Below are 16,574 nucleotides of genomic sequence, written 5' to 3'. Positions count from 1 at the left end.
GGTATTTTTTCTAATTCTGTATTTATTAGTCTTTGATAGCTTTTTTGCTTTCTGACACAGGAGGATATTTCAGGCTCGTCTTATATTTCCTACCCTATACCTGGAATCATCCATTCCTTCAAAGATCCCTAGATCTTTCCAGATCACTACATAGTTTCTGCATTGTTTTCAGTTGCTTCTACCATTGTGGAAATGTCACCGAGGAGCTATATCTCAGAAGTCCTCTTTTGATGTACACGAGGACTGTTTTGTTTCCCATTTCAGAACATCGTTTCCTATATATGTAGATGTATCTTTAGGATAGATTTCAGGAGGGAAGATTAATGGGTCAAGGGCAAATGTATTTGTAGTTTTGATCATTATTGGCAGATTGCCCTCTGTAGAGGTTCTAAATATTCTGCATCAGTGAATGAGCCTACCTGTTTTATTGCCACTAGAAATGTCAAGCTCTAGATTCTATTAATTGGATTTGCAAGAAATCATTTCCTCATGTACTTTTATTTTGCATTTGGCCATATTTTCACATGTGTAAGGGTCACCTTATTTCTTTTTTTATTAGCTGTTTGTTTATGTCTTTGCCCTTTTTTTCTGTTTGATTTTCAGTTTTCTCATTTACTGAGCGCTTTCTAAATTAAGGAGATTAGCCCCTTGTGTTAGGAATTGCATTTATCCCTGATTATTTGTCTTTTAACCTTTGATACAGTCTTGTTTTTGTATTTTGCCATGTAGAACTTTGTGTCTTTGGGGGTGGGGCGATGGTAAATACATATACACAAACACTTTAATGTAGTAGCCAATCGTTTCTTTTATGACTTGAAGTATTTTATAGAGCTAGTCTCAAATTTCTCTTCAGGCTTTTTTAGCCTATTCTTATTTATTTTACCACGTAAGCTGTAGAAACACCAGTGGGTTTGGGAGGATGGGCTGTTATTTTTATAGAAATCTCATTACATTTATAAATTGTTAGGACAAATTGGCATGTCTTAAGATACTGAGTCTGTCCAAGAAAACACTGTACCTTTTTATTGGTGCAAGATTACTTTTGTTTCCTTCAGGAGTGTTGTTAAAGTTTTCCTCACATAAAAGTTGCACATATCTTGCACATATTTCCCCCCCTTTTTTTTGCTATGAAATGGATTTATAGATTCTAACTGGTTATTGTTTACATACATGAAGGCCTTTGACTTCTGTATACCTTTTTCTCTCTGCCTTATTGAATTCCATTTTTGTTTATAGTAGTTATTCAAGTGATTTTCTTGGCATTTCTAAGTTATAATCATTTCATCTACAGATAGTGATAGGTTTACCTCTTCCTTTGGATTTTTATACTTCTGATTTTTTTCTTACCAAATTATATTGACTAATTGGACAGTGTTAAGCAGTAGTGATTAGTGGGCATCCTCTTTTTATTCCTTACTGTAGAAAGGAATGCTTCCAATGTTTCTACCTTAAGCATGATATATACATATATGTATGTATATGTGTAAGAGTATCTATTGATCCCTATTTTATTATTGTCAGATTTCTTTTTAGGATCAGTGGAGCTAATGATATGATATTTCTTGTCTTTTTAACAAACATTGAACCAAACTTGTGTTTCTGGATTCTTTTAATGTGATACTGTATTCTGTTTGCTAATATTTTACTTTTTTAATCAAAATGCAAAAGTAAGTTTGATCTGTAATCTTTTTTTGTGTAATCTTTTTCAAGTTTTGAAGTTTTTCAAAGTTTTTCAAATTTAGAAGTTTTCATTTTCTAAGATGTACAAGTTTTTAAATTGTTAGCTCTTAAGATTTGGTAGAATTCTATAAAATCTTGTGGAATGGTGTATTTTGTTTTGCTTGATTGGTAGTAGCTCTTTGAAAACTTCCATTTATTTTGTGAAAATCAATTTGTTTAGGCTCAGTTTGGGGTTCATTTTTGGTAGGTTATGTCTTATTAGAAAATTATTTTATCTGTATTTGATTTTTTAGAGAGTTTTACATAGTTTCTTTTTTTTTTTTTGAAATTGTATCTACTTCTCTGGTTTCCCCCCATTTCTTATTTTGTGTATTTGTGTTTTGTCTGTTTTACTCTTGAGAGACAATAGTTGAAATAACTGGTTTCAACACCCTCTCCCCCAAGCCACCTGGCAAAATAGCTTTTGAAACTTTTTTTTTTTTAGCTCTGTGTTTTCTAAATTCTTAATTTCTGCTTTTAGCTTTATAAATGTTTTCCTCTACTTTTTTCTACTTTGTTACTTTAGTTGTTTTTCTGACTTTTTGAGCTATATTAGTAACTCATTTACTTTCATTTTTTTAATGATGAAATTATTTAAAACTGAATTTTTTTCTGATCACTATTTTAGCTACATCCCAAAGCCTCTAATGTGTAGAAGTTTTATTATTGTCTAGAAACAACACAAATTTTATTTGTATTTTCCCTCTTCTCCAAATGATTCTGAGAGACTTTTTAAATTTTCAGATTGAAGATCTTTTTATTTTCTAATTTTGTTATAAATTTCTAGTTTTGTGGGTTGTTAATCAGAGAATATGGCTTGTATTTCTCCTTTTAGAATTTGTTGAGGTATATTTTGTAGTCTAGGGGTGCCTGGGTGGCTCATTGGGTTAAGTGTCCCAACTCTTGGTTTCAGCTCATGTCATGATCTCAGGGTCATGAGATTGAGCCCTGCATCAGGCTCCGTACTCAGTGCAGAGTCAGCTTGAGAATCTTTCCCTCTGCCCCTCCCCGCTCTCCCCCTTTGCTCCTCCCCCTGCTCACAGGTGCATGAGCTCTCTCTCTCTCTCTCTCAGGAAGGATTTGTTGAGGTATATTCTGTAGTCTAATACATAGTCAATTTTTGTGAAAGTTCGATAGCTATTTGAAAATACATATATTCAGTTATTAGGGTAGAGTTAAATGAATATCCATCAGTGCTTACCATTTTGGTTATGTTGTTTTAGATCATTTTTGAGTTATTTTTGTTTACTTGTTCTCTCAGACTGGGAGAAAAATTTTTAAATTCTATTATTATTGTGTTTCTCCTAATATCTCCTGTGATTTCTACTTTCTTAATGTTGCTGCTGTATTATTAAGGACTTATATACACCTGTTTTCTTCATTGTGAATTGTACCCTTTACAATGATAAAGTGACTTTCTTTTTATACTTTGAGCTAAAAGTCTGCATAATCTAATGAAAGGATTACAATCCATGTATTTGTGAACCTTATCCTATCTGTTAACTTTTCCTTTCCTTTACCTTTTTTAATACTTTGTGAATCACAAATCTATCTTGGAGACGACATAGAATGGTTTTGCTATGTGGGTCAGTCTAAAGCTTTTTTTCTGTTAATGGATGAGTTAAGCTGGATAGATAGGAAAGGCATACATGCTTGGTCTTAGTTGTGTCACATCAGTTTATATTTTCTGATTATATGTGTTCTTGAAACTTCCAAGTGGTCTGTGTGCTTTTTAAATAGAAGAAGTGTTATTTTTCCCACTAGTGGTGAACCTTTATACTTATACCTTCATATAATACTCCTGTTTCTTTTTTTTTTAACTAAAATTTTTTTTTTTTTGAAGTGTCATTGACACACAGTGTTACATTAGTTTCAGGTATACAGCATGGTGATTGGACAAGTTTGTATAATATGCTATGCTAACCACTCATCTTTCTCTCTTTTAAAGCAGTGTCTTTTTTCCTTAATAAGTAACAATTAGCTTTTTTCTCTTCCTTTCCTTCTTTCTTCCCTCCTTTACTAACTGGTTTTAGCAAATATACCATTATTTTATTGTTCTTTATGATTTTGTTTAAACTTTTACTATTTGACTTTCAACATTGACTCCTGTCTATTACTATAAGGTACAGTCAGTGAGTTTATTCTACTTTTTGTTTTCCACTATCATTGATTTATTTGTATATATTATTATTCCTACATTGTTAGGAATTGTTGCATTCCATTCTGTCACCCATATATCCATTTGCTTTCATCTCAGATCTACAATTAAGTGTATTTGTGCTGTCAGTCCTTTTGCTGAAATTTTTCCTGTCATCTGTTGGTTGCAGTTTGTCCTCAGTTGTTTCTTTTGTGTGTGTGTGTTTTGTAGTAGTTTATTTTTTTATTTAAATTCACATAACCAATGTGTAGTACATCATTAGTTTTTGATGTACTGTCAAGTGATTCATTAGTTGTGTATAACAACCAGTGCTCATCAGATCACGTGCCCTCCTTAATGCCCATCACCCAGTTACCCCATCCCCCCACCCCTCCTTTCCACAACCCTCAGTTTGTTTCCCAGAGTCAAGAGTCTCTCATGGTTTGTCTCCCTCTCTGATTTCTTCCCATTCAGTTTTCCCTCCCTTCCCCTGTGGTCCTCTGCTCTATTCCTTGTATTCCACAATTGTCTTTCTCTGACTGACTTATTTCATTTAGCATAATACCCTCCAGTTCCAGGGGCGCCTGGGTGGCTCAGTCGTTAAGCTTCTGCCTTCGGCTCAGGTCATGATCTCAGGGTCCTGGGATCGAGCCCCCCATGTGGGCTCCCTGCTCAGTGAGGAGCCTGCTTCTCCCTCTGCCTGCAGCTCTCCCTGCTTGTGCTCTCTCTCTGACAAATAAATTAAACATTAAAAAAAAAATACCCTCCAGTTCCATCCATGTCGATGCAAATGGTAGGTATTCATCCTTTCTGATGGCTGAGTAATATTCCATTATATATATGAACCACATCTTTATCCATTCATCTGTTGAAGGACATCTCGGCTCCTTCCACAGTTTGGCTATTGTGGACATTGCTGCCAAGAACATTGAGGTGCGTGTGCCCCTTCTTTTCACTACATCTGTATCTTTGGGGTAAATACCCAGGAGTGCAATTGCTGGGTCGTAGGGTAGCTCTGGTTTTAACTTCTTGAGGCACCTCCATACTGTTTTCCAGAGTGGCTGCAGCAGCTTGCATTCCCACCAATAGTGTAGGAGGGTTCCCCTTTCTCTGCATCCTCACTAACATTTTTTCCCTGTGTTGTTAATTTAGTTGTTTCCTCAAAAAGAGAAGGGCTTATGAATAAGAGCTAAGTGTTAACATACTGAAAACCATTTACTTACAGCCTTACTCCTGAAGGATTATTTGTCTAAGACATAAAATTATTGACTTACAGTATCTTCTAAGTATTTGTCTCCTGTCTTCTATTGATGTTCAGTAGAGAAGTATGATATCAGCTTGATTTTCTTTCCCCTAGAAGGGACCTGCTTTCTTTGGTTGCTAAAATTATTTTTTACACTTATTTCACTGGATTTTTTTGTCGGTGTTGACCATTTTAGATCAGTTTTCAAAGGATTCCCTTTGAAAATGTAGGTTCAAGTCTTTTTTTTTTAATTTTTTAATTTTCTTTTAAAACATTACTATTTTGTTTGCTTCTTACTGTGTCTTTTATAGTGTAATTTTTACCATGTGCTTACATTTTTCAACTTTTAAAAATCTTTTTTTCCATTTCTTTCGTGAGTCAGATCTGCAATACTTTTGTTTTTACTTCTTCCTGTTGACTCGCTGTCTCTTCCCTAAGTTCTTGATTACTGCTCTGAAACTTTCTTTCTCTTTCTTTTTTTTTTATGTTTGTTTAAGTAATTACTACACCCGACGTAGGGCTCAAACTCACAACCCCAAGATCAAGAGTCCCATGCTTTTCTGACTGAGCCAGCCAGCCACCCTTCTGAGATTTTCCTAATAGCTGTATTAAGAATTTTTTAATTCATGGGGCACCTGAGTGGCTCAGTCAGTTAAGTTACCGACTCTTGATTTCAGCTCAGGTCATGAACTCAGGGTCCTGAGATTGAGCCCTGCATCAGGCTCCCCGCTCTGTGGGGTGTCTGCTTAAGGATTCTCTCTCCCTCTCCTTCTGTGCCCTGCCTACCCCTGTACTGTTTGCACATATGCTCACGTGTGCACTCTTGCTCTCAAAATAAATAATCTTAAAAAAAAAAGTTTTTGAATTCATGTTAAAAAGTAGTGTTATGGTTTTCATCTACTTTGTGATAATTTTCTGTTGAATTTTCTTTGTCAAGGCTGTTGTACCGTTTTACCTTTTTTATGGTGTCTTTATGCGGATACTTATCGCTTTTTTGTTACTCATATTTGAATGAGATGAGCTTTCCCAAACCACCTGTTGGAAGATTCTGGAGTGGGGAGAGAAGAACAGGACATTAGGAGCAAAGTGATTTCCCAGGTTTCTCTGTTCAAGGCCTCTGTCCTCTGTTGTTCTGATGGATTCTTTCTTCAAAATATAGCTACATCTCCTTTGCCTCTTAGTAATTTACATATATATGAGGTGTGAGCTACTAGCCACCAGGTCCTTACTAGTTTCTGCTACCAACGGATACAACTCCTGCCTTTTAACCTGCCTGCTTCAAATGTTAACAGAATTTTTGAAGGGTATACAGGAATTCTTTATGGTGTTCTGTGAACTTTTCTGTAAGTTTGAAATTACAGATGAAAAGGGCATGCCTTGCTTTTAAAGGAGTACTAGTGTCTGAGATCTGTCACTTCTAGACCACCCTCCACTCATTCTCATGGCACTTTCTATACCTCATTTTTCTACTTTCTCCTGAGATTCCCCCGGTCAGTCTCAGTTCTAAACATTGCAGTTCCCAGTTAGACATAGGACTCTCTATTTCTGGGAGTGAGAATTTGCTGTTCCTTTTCTAGGCTCTTTTCATATTTCTTGTCTTCTCCCTTGTATAGGTTCTACCAGTCCCAAGTACTTTGGGCCATATTCACTTATAATTTGGTATTTCAGTTTTTTACTGTATCCTGGGTTCACCAAATATGTAGAGGGGTTTTCTTTTCTTTTTAAAAACATTCTCTTTGTTGTTCTATATTGGGTTCTAGGAGGAAAATGGGAAAATTTGGAAGTAAATCGCTATTTTCTTACTGGAATTTAAAGTCTAGCTTTGGATATTATTAAATAATTTCTAAATAACCCATTGGTCATATAAATTGCAAAGAAAATTTTAAATATTTTGAACTTAATGATAATGAAAATAATACATATCAGAACTGGTATGGTTAGCTAAAACAATGCGTAGAGAGAATTTAAAACTTTAAATGTCTTTTAGAAAAGAAGAAAAGCATCAATGACCTAAGTATTCATCTCAGTAAGTTATAAAAATAAAAAATAAATGCAAAGCAAATAGAAGGAAATAAGAGTTAAAACAGAAATTAATGAAATAGAAAACAAATTTATTCTGTAGGTAGGAAGACTTGAAAAGTTTTTAAGAAGGATAGTGACATGATCATATTTGTTTTCCAGAAAGAGACCTCTGGCAGCAGTGTGGAGAATAGATAGAGGAGAAAAAACTAATCTCAGAAGCCAGTTAGGAGGCTTTTTCAATCACTAGTTCAGGTAAGAGATGGTGATGGTCTAATGTGGGATGGAGAGAAAGGAACCATATTATAAGGAATAAGTTGAAACAGTAAGTTTAAGAACCATGTCCAGAAAAACTTTGGGTATAGTTACTGGCACATGGCCCTGAGTGGAAATGAATAGACCAGAAGGTTTACTAGGTTTTTGAAGGAATTGTTTTTGGAAATAAACTTATAAACCTGGTATATTTGTCAGGTTCAGCCAGAGAAGCAGAACCAGTAGGAGATCTAGAGAGAGAGAGATTTGGTTTACACAGTTGTAGGGGCTAGCAAGGCAAGTCTGAAATCCGTAGAATAGGCTGTCAGGAAGGGCAGACTGGGACTTGTGGGCATGGACTGAAGCTGCTGTTCATAGGTGGAAGTTCTCCTCTCTCTCTCTTGAGGAAGCACCAGCCCTGCTGTAAGGCCTTTCCACTGACTGAACGAGGCCCACACAAATTATCCAGGATAATCTCGTTTACATAGTCAACTGATTATGGATTTTAATTACATCTATAATACACTTTCACAGCATTACCTAGATTAATGTTTGAATAGCTAACAACTAGTAGCACAGCCAAGTTGATGCATTAAAAAAACAAAAATATATCTGGCCTGCACAATTATTCAGTCTTTGAAACAATCTTCATGTTCCCAACCCTTCAGGCTCAGTGACTATGTTATATTATAAACCAGCTTCCAAGAAGGGCATATTCACCAACATATAATCAGAATAGTGACTCATTCATATCAGATGTGAATGGTAATGCTGTCAATTGAATTGGGAGATAGATCTGCTATTGCTGGTTAGTTGGCAGTACATACCATATAAATAGATCAAATATTAATATGTCCAAAGCTTGAAGATCTTCTGGGACATATGGATAGAGACTGTAATATGTAGTTGGAAATGCAGACATGAAAATCTGTAGTGGTGGGAGCTAGAAGTAGAAGTTTGGGAACTCTTCAGTATATAAATTCATATTTGAAACTGTAGAAATGGAAAAACTTCTTTAGGAATAGTATTTAAAACAGGAATGAGGAGGATAAATCCATGGGGAATACTAGCATTTAAGGAAGGAAGAAGACCAGTGAGCAGTTAATGATTATCACAGGCAGTATGAGAGCCAAAAAATGGTGTCAGGGAAGCCAAGGGAGGAAACATATTCAAAAAGTAGATGATTTCACAGTTAAGCAGTGGGAACTTTTCCAATAAAATCAAGAATAAAGCAAGGATATCAGGACTATGATATTTTAGTTATTTTGTGTTTGCTAACTTCTGTTCTTCTTACAGGTTTCAGTCTACATGTTACTTCCTTGAGAAGCAGTATTTGACACCCTTCTCCCCCCCCCACATCCAGCCATCCCCCAAGTCTCAGTTAGGTATTTCTTTTATGTATTCCCATAGCACAGTGTACTCCCCCTGTAATATAGCATGTGAATCACTCGGGATTATAAGTGTTTATTGTTCTTTGTCTCCTGTTAGAATGAAAGCTCCACAAAGCTAGGGACTGTCCATCTTAATCACCAGTGTAGGTACCCTCCATGCTTAGCACAATTCTTGGTCATATCAAGCAAATGATGAATAGATAAAACCAAGAACATAGAGGAGGAGCATCCAAATTATCCTGGAAAGTTAGAAAAATATTTGGAAGAGTGAGTGATACAATGAGATCAAGAGTTTGGATTGAAAAGGTGGTACATAGGAATAAGAGATTTTTGAGAGGTCTCTAAAATAAAACTCGATTGAAAGATAAAAGAGAAAATCTAAATGAATGAAACTGAGAAGACTCAATTTGGTAAGATACCAGTTTTTGCAAAATTAATCTGTAAATGCAATTTTAAATAAAATCCCAGTAGGGTATATCATGAAACTTGATCAGTAAATATTAAGTTGTGGGGTTTTTTTTAAGGATTTATTTATTTATTTATATATTTGACAGAGAGAGGTAGCGAGAGAGGGAACAAAGCAGGGGGAGTGGGAGAGGGAGAAGCAGGCCTCCTGTGGAGCAGGGAGCCCAATGCGGGGCTCGATCCCAGGACCCTGGGATCCTGACCTGAGCCGAAGGCAGACGCTTAACAACTGAGCCACCCAGGTGCCCCAATATTAAGGTTTATATGGGGAAAAAAAGACCAAGAAAAGCCAATATAATTTTTTTAAGCCAATATAATTTTAAAGAAGAATAAAGAAGGAGGAATTGCCCTCTTCATTTTAAAACTATAACAATTATTATTCCACACTACTTTAAGTGCAGGGACAGACAGATCAGTGAAGCAGGATACGGAGCCTAGAAATAAGCCACATGTGTATATGGAAACTTTGTAAAAGGTCAGGCAGCATTTCATATCATTGAAGAAAAAGAATATTTAATAAATGGCGTTTATACAGTTGACTGCATGAAAAAAATAAACACATCCCACATCACATCCAAAATCTGTTTCTAGGTGTATTTTAATTCTAAATGCGTAATGCAAAACTTTGGAATTCTTTTTAGAAAAATATAAGTGAGTATCTCTAATGTTGGACAAAACGTAAAATGTATAAATCATAAAAGATAATACTGATAAACTTGACTTCATCAAAATTTAAAACTTGTATGTTATAAAGATAATCATAAACAAAGTTAAAATGCTAGAATATTTGCAATACATATAACCAAGAGCTTTACAAAATATAAGGACATATCAATAGAAAAACAGGTAGTTCAGGGGCACCTGGGTGGCTCAGTCGTTAAGCGTCTGCCTTTGGCTCAGGTCATGATCCCAGGGACCTGGGATCGAGCCCCGCATTGGGCTCCCTGCTCAGCTGGAAGCCTGCTTCTTCCTCTCCCACTCCCCCTGCTTGTGTTCCCTCTCTCGCTGTGTCTCTCTGTCAAATAAATAAATAAAATCTTAAAAAAAAAAAAAGAAAAGATAAAAACAGTTCAGAAAAGAGGAAACCCAAATGACCAATAAACATGTGAAAATCAGATTCTCGAATTCATTAGTAATCAGGAAAATGCAAATGAAATAAAAAAGGTTCCATTTCACACCCATCAGATTTGTAAAAATTAAAAGTTTTTTATATATATTTATTTATTTGAGAGAGACAGAGATAGAGCATGAGTGGGAAGGAGGGGGAGAAGCAGACTCATCGCTGAGCAGGGACTCGATCCTAGGACCTTGGGATTATGACCTGAGCAGAAGGCAGACGCTTAACCAACTCAGCCACTTAGGCTCCCGGATTTACTTCTTAATTGCCAGTAAAATGTAGTGCTGCTGTGAAAAATAACGAGTGAAAATATTGCACTGACCACCTGACGTGCATGTTTCATTTTTTTTTTCTGTGTGATTTGATTTTGCATCCCTTGTGCTTGGTAAATTGCACTGAACAAAACAGCCCTTGTTGAACTTGAAATCTACTGGAAAAGACTAGTATTAAGCAATGTAAGTATTACGAAGGAGAAGTGCTGAGTATAATGGGAGCATATAACAGGGATCCATTCTAGTCTCAGGGTTTGTGGAACATTTCTCTGAGAAAATGAAAGATTCCCTCTAGGTGAAATTGGTAGTGGAAGTAAGAATGGAAGAGTGAAGAGTACTCTTAGAGAGCAATTTAATTCTAATTATGTGACTTAATCTTGTCTTCAGAGTGATTGTTTTTGTGGTATTTAATATTCTCTCAACTATGTAATTAGACTTAGGTAATTTTGCCAATCTAAGACTCAAAAATATTTTTTCTTCATGTATCATCTCTGAAATTGGGAGATGTCTTACTGTTGATGGTTTGTCAACAGTTTAACTGGCAAGTTTCTTTTTAAAATACTGATGTACCTTACCATCACTGGTGTCTTAGATTCAATGATATGTGGAATATATTTTTGATTTAGCCTGCATTTAAGCCAAACCCATTTGCAGCTTGCATTTTATTATTATAATTCCTGCATTTTTAAAACCATCACAGTGAATGTGTGGTATTTATTAGTTGTATTTCCTTTAAGATACTTTTATTTACCACTCATTATATACCAGATAGAATGCTAAGCATTTTACATTAATTATCTCATATAAACTCTACCACAGTTATATGAGTTAAGTTTAGAGAGAAAAAAATCTCTATAAGCTTTCTCTCTCTAAATTGACTTTCTCTTTCTAAAAGTCACATAGTTTTTATTTAATATTTATGTTAAATAATCTATATGTTTGTGAAAAGTTCAGAAATAACAGAAGTAAAAATAATGAATTACCAAAGTAATAATTAATAAAAGTTTATTGTACAACCACCAAAAACAGTTTGCAAACTGGGAGCGTTCAAGCCAAAACATGGAATGAGACTCAGGAACCTATTGTTATAAAGCAGTTTATATAGAGAGAAAGCAGTAATTGTTTATTCTTCAGTGATTGGTTATAAAAGTAGAATTTTCTTTTTTTTTTTTAAGAGTTTATTTTATTTTGACAGAGACACAGCGAGAGAGGGAACACAAGCAGGGGGAGTGGGAGAGAGAGAAGCCCCTGATGCGGGGCTTGATCCCAGGATGCTGGGATCATGACCTGAGCCGAAGGCAGAGGCTTAACAACTGAGCCACCTAGGCACCCCAAAATTAGAATTTTCTTAAATCATAGGGAGTTGGTCAGTGGTTATCTTATATGAACCTTGGGAAACAATTTAAGTTTTTTGTTTTTATTTTTGTTTTTTTTTTTTTACAGTTTAAGTTTTGCTTATGCTTTTCAGAGTCATGAGCAAGAAATGACCCAGGTCAAGTTAGTCTTGCAAGATAAGCTACATTAAGCTTTGTTTGTATGACTACACTGGTTTTGTCTGCTCAGGGAATTTTCAAGGCTGATGTCCATTTGTTTTTGATTTTAACAATGTAGTATAACCTATTAAACCTATATTTGAATAAAACCATAGCTTATATTTAAGGCTCAAGGTCACGTGGTTTACTTTTATATGGTAGAGGTCAACTTCTGATGCCAAAGTTATGTCCTTAATATTCACAACTCTGTACTGCATCCCATAAGAAGCAAGATTCCTAGCAGACAGATCTCAAACCCAGGATGAGAAACGTTATGTTATTTTTATTTACTGACTGTGCTTTTTTAGTAAGAGTAGCCTTCTGTAAAACATTCACTATCTATTTTGCTCTTAGAAGAAAATGAAATATATAAATTGTTGTAGAATTTAGTAATTGTAATTTATTCTGCTTAAGAGTCAAAAGTTCACCCTGAATATGCTTCCTTTGCAAGGAAAACAGATTTCTAGTAAGTAATTTATTAATCACAATATTAGTGTGCTTGCTTCATATATTTGTCTTGAGTTTGGGTATAAGATTTCTAAGACTAAGAAATAATTTATAATATTCAAATTAGTCCTCTCAGCAGTAGATCAAAGCAGAATGTTTCTTGAGGTTGTAATGAGAGTCTGATTTCAGGCAGCAGGACAAGAACTTTATCAACATATGGTTTAGCCAGGCAAAGTAAATATATCTGTGTCAAGCTTACCCAGACTATCCTCATATTATAAAAACAGAATAATGGCAGCAGAAATCTCAGTGACAGTCTTCATCCAATCTGTTTCTTGATTCACACAGTTTCAGCTCATTGAGTATGCCCTTCATATCTGGTACATAGCTGTCCTCTTAGAATCTCACATCACTATCCCTCTGGAGAATTTTGTCCTTTTCCTTTATTCATCTTCTGTTTCCTATATCCTTTTTCTTCTCCACCCCTCCTTCCTTTTCTTATTGTTCAAAAGTTTCATGAGAAAAGGGTATACAAGAGGCAAATATTGTGACACCTACACACTGGAAAACAAACTTAAATGATAGTTTAGCTGGGTTTCTATGTTAGAAATAATTTTCCTTCAAAAATTTGAAAGCAGTGCTGCACTTTTTAAATAGCTTTAGTGAGATTTTTTTTGTACATACCATAAAATTTACCCATTTTAGGTATGTATCCATTGTCTTTTTGTTTCATTTATTTTGCTTTACCTTCTGGAAAATTTCCTCAACTTCGTCTTTTAACCCTTTATTCATTTTCATTTCTGCTATTATGTTGTTCTTTTCTAGTAGTTCTTTTTTATTTCCTGAATGTTGTTGTACGATACTCTTATTGTTTCACAATTGCAGTATCCTCTCTTAGCTCACAGAGAATAATTTATTTTGGAGTTTTCTTTTTTCTGCACATATTTATGCTTCCTCCAGACTCCTTTTGTTTTGATCTCTGTCTTCCATATTGGAGGCTTTCCTCAGACACACACTATCCTTGATTATCTACTCATGATTCATTGGAAGTCTAAAACACTGACTAGATGCTCTGAATGCATCAGTGGGGCCTTTTGACTGAGCTTCATCATAGGGTGATTTCACTGGGCTGTTAGGGGACCTCATTTGTATCCTCAATTCTCTTTCCTTGGCTGGTCAAGTTACTCAAAGATGAGTCTTCTGAGCTTCTGCCTCAAGGATAACAGTCTCATTGTCTACATTCTGGAAGCCAAGTTGGACATTCTAGTTGGGAGAATGTCTACATTCAGCATTTAATGTTTATAGTCATTTAATCCCTTGTTTTTGGTACAGTCCTGTGCCTGCAACTGTGCCTGACATGCTCCCTCCAAAGAGCCTTTCCTTTTTTTTCCAGAGAATAAGCCTCCAGATTTATGCAGGGATGACAAAGGGGCAGTTGTTCAGCAATGTGGAGCTAGACAAGGGATGTAGGACTCTACCTGCTTCTCAAACAGCTTTCCTCTTTATTTTTCTGCACCTCTCCAATTCTGTCACCAGTTCAGAGGTACTTAGTGCTGCCACTGCTCATGTCTTTTGAAGATTTTATAGTGTAAATACAGTTGGTTCTTATCTTTCCCAACATAGCTGCCTTGGGATTTCATTCTTGGTCAGTTACAACCTGTCCACTCATTTTTCATCTTCTAAAATGTTGATGGATTTCCTGTTTTCTGTTCTCCACTCCTTCTAAGATTATTTTAAAATTTCTCACCATATAACCATAGTTATAGTAGAGTTTGGGGATTGGGGAAGGAATGAAATGAACTGCTTGTTGTTAATCTGCTGTCTTAACCCAGAATCTGTTCTTAAAGGGCAGAGGCTTTGGGTCACCTCTAAATTTCAACCCGTAAGGGAGTTCGTGATACAGTAGGTACTTAATAAATGTTTACATGGATGATTTAAGTCTTGTTTAACGTCTATAAAACTCAGTTGATTACAAGTTTGTGATAAAGGCATAGTTCCTTGCCACATGCATCTCTCCGTAGGTTTGGTTAAGTGTCCTCACAATATTGTGAGTGTCTTTCTCTGGAGCAAGTAATCCATGATAGAGCGAGGTAGAAGCTATAATGACTTTAAGGCCTAGCGTTGAAAGTTACATTCCGCCATTTTCATAATATCCTGTTAGTTATACCGATAGTTATGTTCAGTGTAGGAATGACTTACACAAAGGTGTGAATCCCACAAGGCAAGACTTAGTAGGGACATCTCGGAGGCTGGGTATCACACAAAGTTTCTGTCTTAAGCTAAAGAACAAATTGGGCGCATGGGTGGCTCAGGTCATGATCCTGGGGTCCTGGGATCGAGGCCAGCATCGGGCTCTCTGCTCAGCAGAGAGCCTGTTTCTCCCTCTCCCTCTGCTGCTCCCCCTGCTTGTGCTCGCACTTGCTCTCGCTCTCGCTCTCTCTCTGTCAAATAAAGCTTAAAAAAAAAAAAATCCAAGTAGAGGGTAAGAAATAATAAAGATCAGAACAAAAATTAATTAAAAAATGCATGAAGCCCAAAGTTGGTTCTTTTGATAAAATTAATAAAATCCTAACAAGACTAATCAAGAAAAGGAGAACCTGGGTGGCTCAGTCGTTAAGTGTCTGCCTTCAGCTCAGGTCGTGATCCCGGGGTCCTGGGATCGAGCCCCAAGTCTGGTTCCCTGCTCAGCGGAAAGCCTGCTTCTTCCTCTCCCACTTCCCCTGCTTGTGTTCCCTCTCTCGCTGTCTCTGTCAAATAAAATCTTAAAAAAAAGACTCATCAAGAAAAATAGAAAAAACAGATTAGTATGAGGAAGGAAAGAGAGGATATCGCTAAAGAACTTTCAGAATTGAAAGATTAATAAGGAAATGTTATGAACTTTATACCAGTTAATTTGATAACTTACACAGAACTTTACAGAAATTGATTTGGAAGAGTAATCTGAATAGCTCTGTATCTATTAAGTTCATAATCCCTTGAAAACTCCAGTGATTTAACTGGTGAATTTTATCTAACATTTAAGGAAAAAATAGTACCAATCTTTCACAAATTCAGGAACTAGAGGAGGAAAGACTTTCCAACTCATTTTATGAAGCTAGTATACCTGTGATACTGACACGACAAAAACAATATAATCCTCTCAATAGACAGAAAAATCATTTGACACATTTTAATATTCTCATGATAAAAATCTACAATAAACTAGCAATAAAAGGAAACTTCTTCAACTTGATAAAAGCATCTAGAAAAACATAATAGGCATCATAAAAGTTAAAAAGATGGAATGCTTTTGCTCTTAAGATGAAGAACAAGGCAAGGATACTTGCTTTTCACTACTGATTCAATATTGTGCTAATGGTCCAAACTAATGCAGTGAGGCAAAAAATAAAGACATAATATTGTAAAGGAAGAAATAAAACTATCCCTGTTTGAAGACCTAATTCTCTACATAAAAACTCCTAATGAATCTACCCCCAAAAAACTCTGCTAGAATTAATAGATGAATTTAGCAAGGATACAAATAGCATGTACAAAAATCAATACAAGCAGTATAACAAGAAATAATACTAGCATTCAACAGTTAGAAAAATAAAAATACCAAAAAATGTAATATTTAGGAAGAGACTAAAGAAAGATGTGCAAGGCTTCTATACTGAAAGCTAAATTTAGCATTCCTGAGAAAGACAAGGAAGATATAAATAGAGAAAGATAACCATGTTCTTGGACCAGAACCCTCAAATTGTTAAGATGTCCCATTATTCCAATGGGGCTCCTGGGTGGGTCAGTCAATTGAGCGTCCAACTCTTGGTTTCCTCTGGAGTCATGATCTCTGGGTCCTGGGATCAAGCCCCGTCTCGGACTTTGCACTCTGCAGGGAGTCTACTTGGCGATTTCTCTCCCTTTTCCTCTCCCTCCCCTCCCCCACTCACCCACGAGTTCTCCTTCCCCCCCTTAGAATAGATGAATAAAACTTAAAAAAA

The 16,574-nt window shown here is 35.8% G+C and overlaps 1 protein-coding gene across 5 annotated transcripts in view; it reads left to right on the top strand.

The window, feature by feature from the left end:
* AGO3 (argonaute RISC catalytic component 3) overlaps positions 1-16,574 on the top strand; it is a 134,344-nt gene that overhangs the window by 52,441 nt on the left and 65,329 nt on the right. Inside the window, exon 1 of one of the 5 annotated variants that reach the window (XM_073902919.1) lies at positions 7,326-7,373. The exons of the other annotated variants lie outside the window; for them this stretch is intronic. The gene's annotated coding sequence lies outside the window, so the exon portion shown is untranslated. Of the gene's footprint in view, positions 1-7,325; positions 7,374-16,574 lie in introns of those variants that run through there. 5 annotated transcript variants of the gene reach the window in all.

This window comes from Callorhinus ursinus, unplaced genomic scaffold (genome assembly GCF_003265705.2).
Source record: "Callorhinus ursinus isolate GAN/ISIS: 27379988/994484 unplaced genomic scaffold, GSC_fseal_2.0 scaffold18, whole genome shotgun sequence".
Lineage (NCBI taxonomy): Eukaryota > Metazoa > Chordata > Mammalia > Carnivora > Otariidae > Callorhinus > Callorhinus ursinus.
Note: the sequence above shows the minus strand (reverse complement) of the source record. Positions and strands in the feature narration are given on the sequence as shown.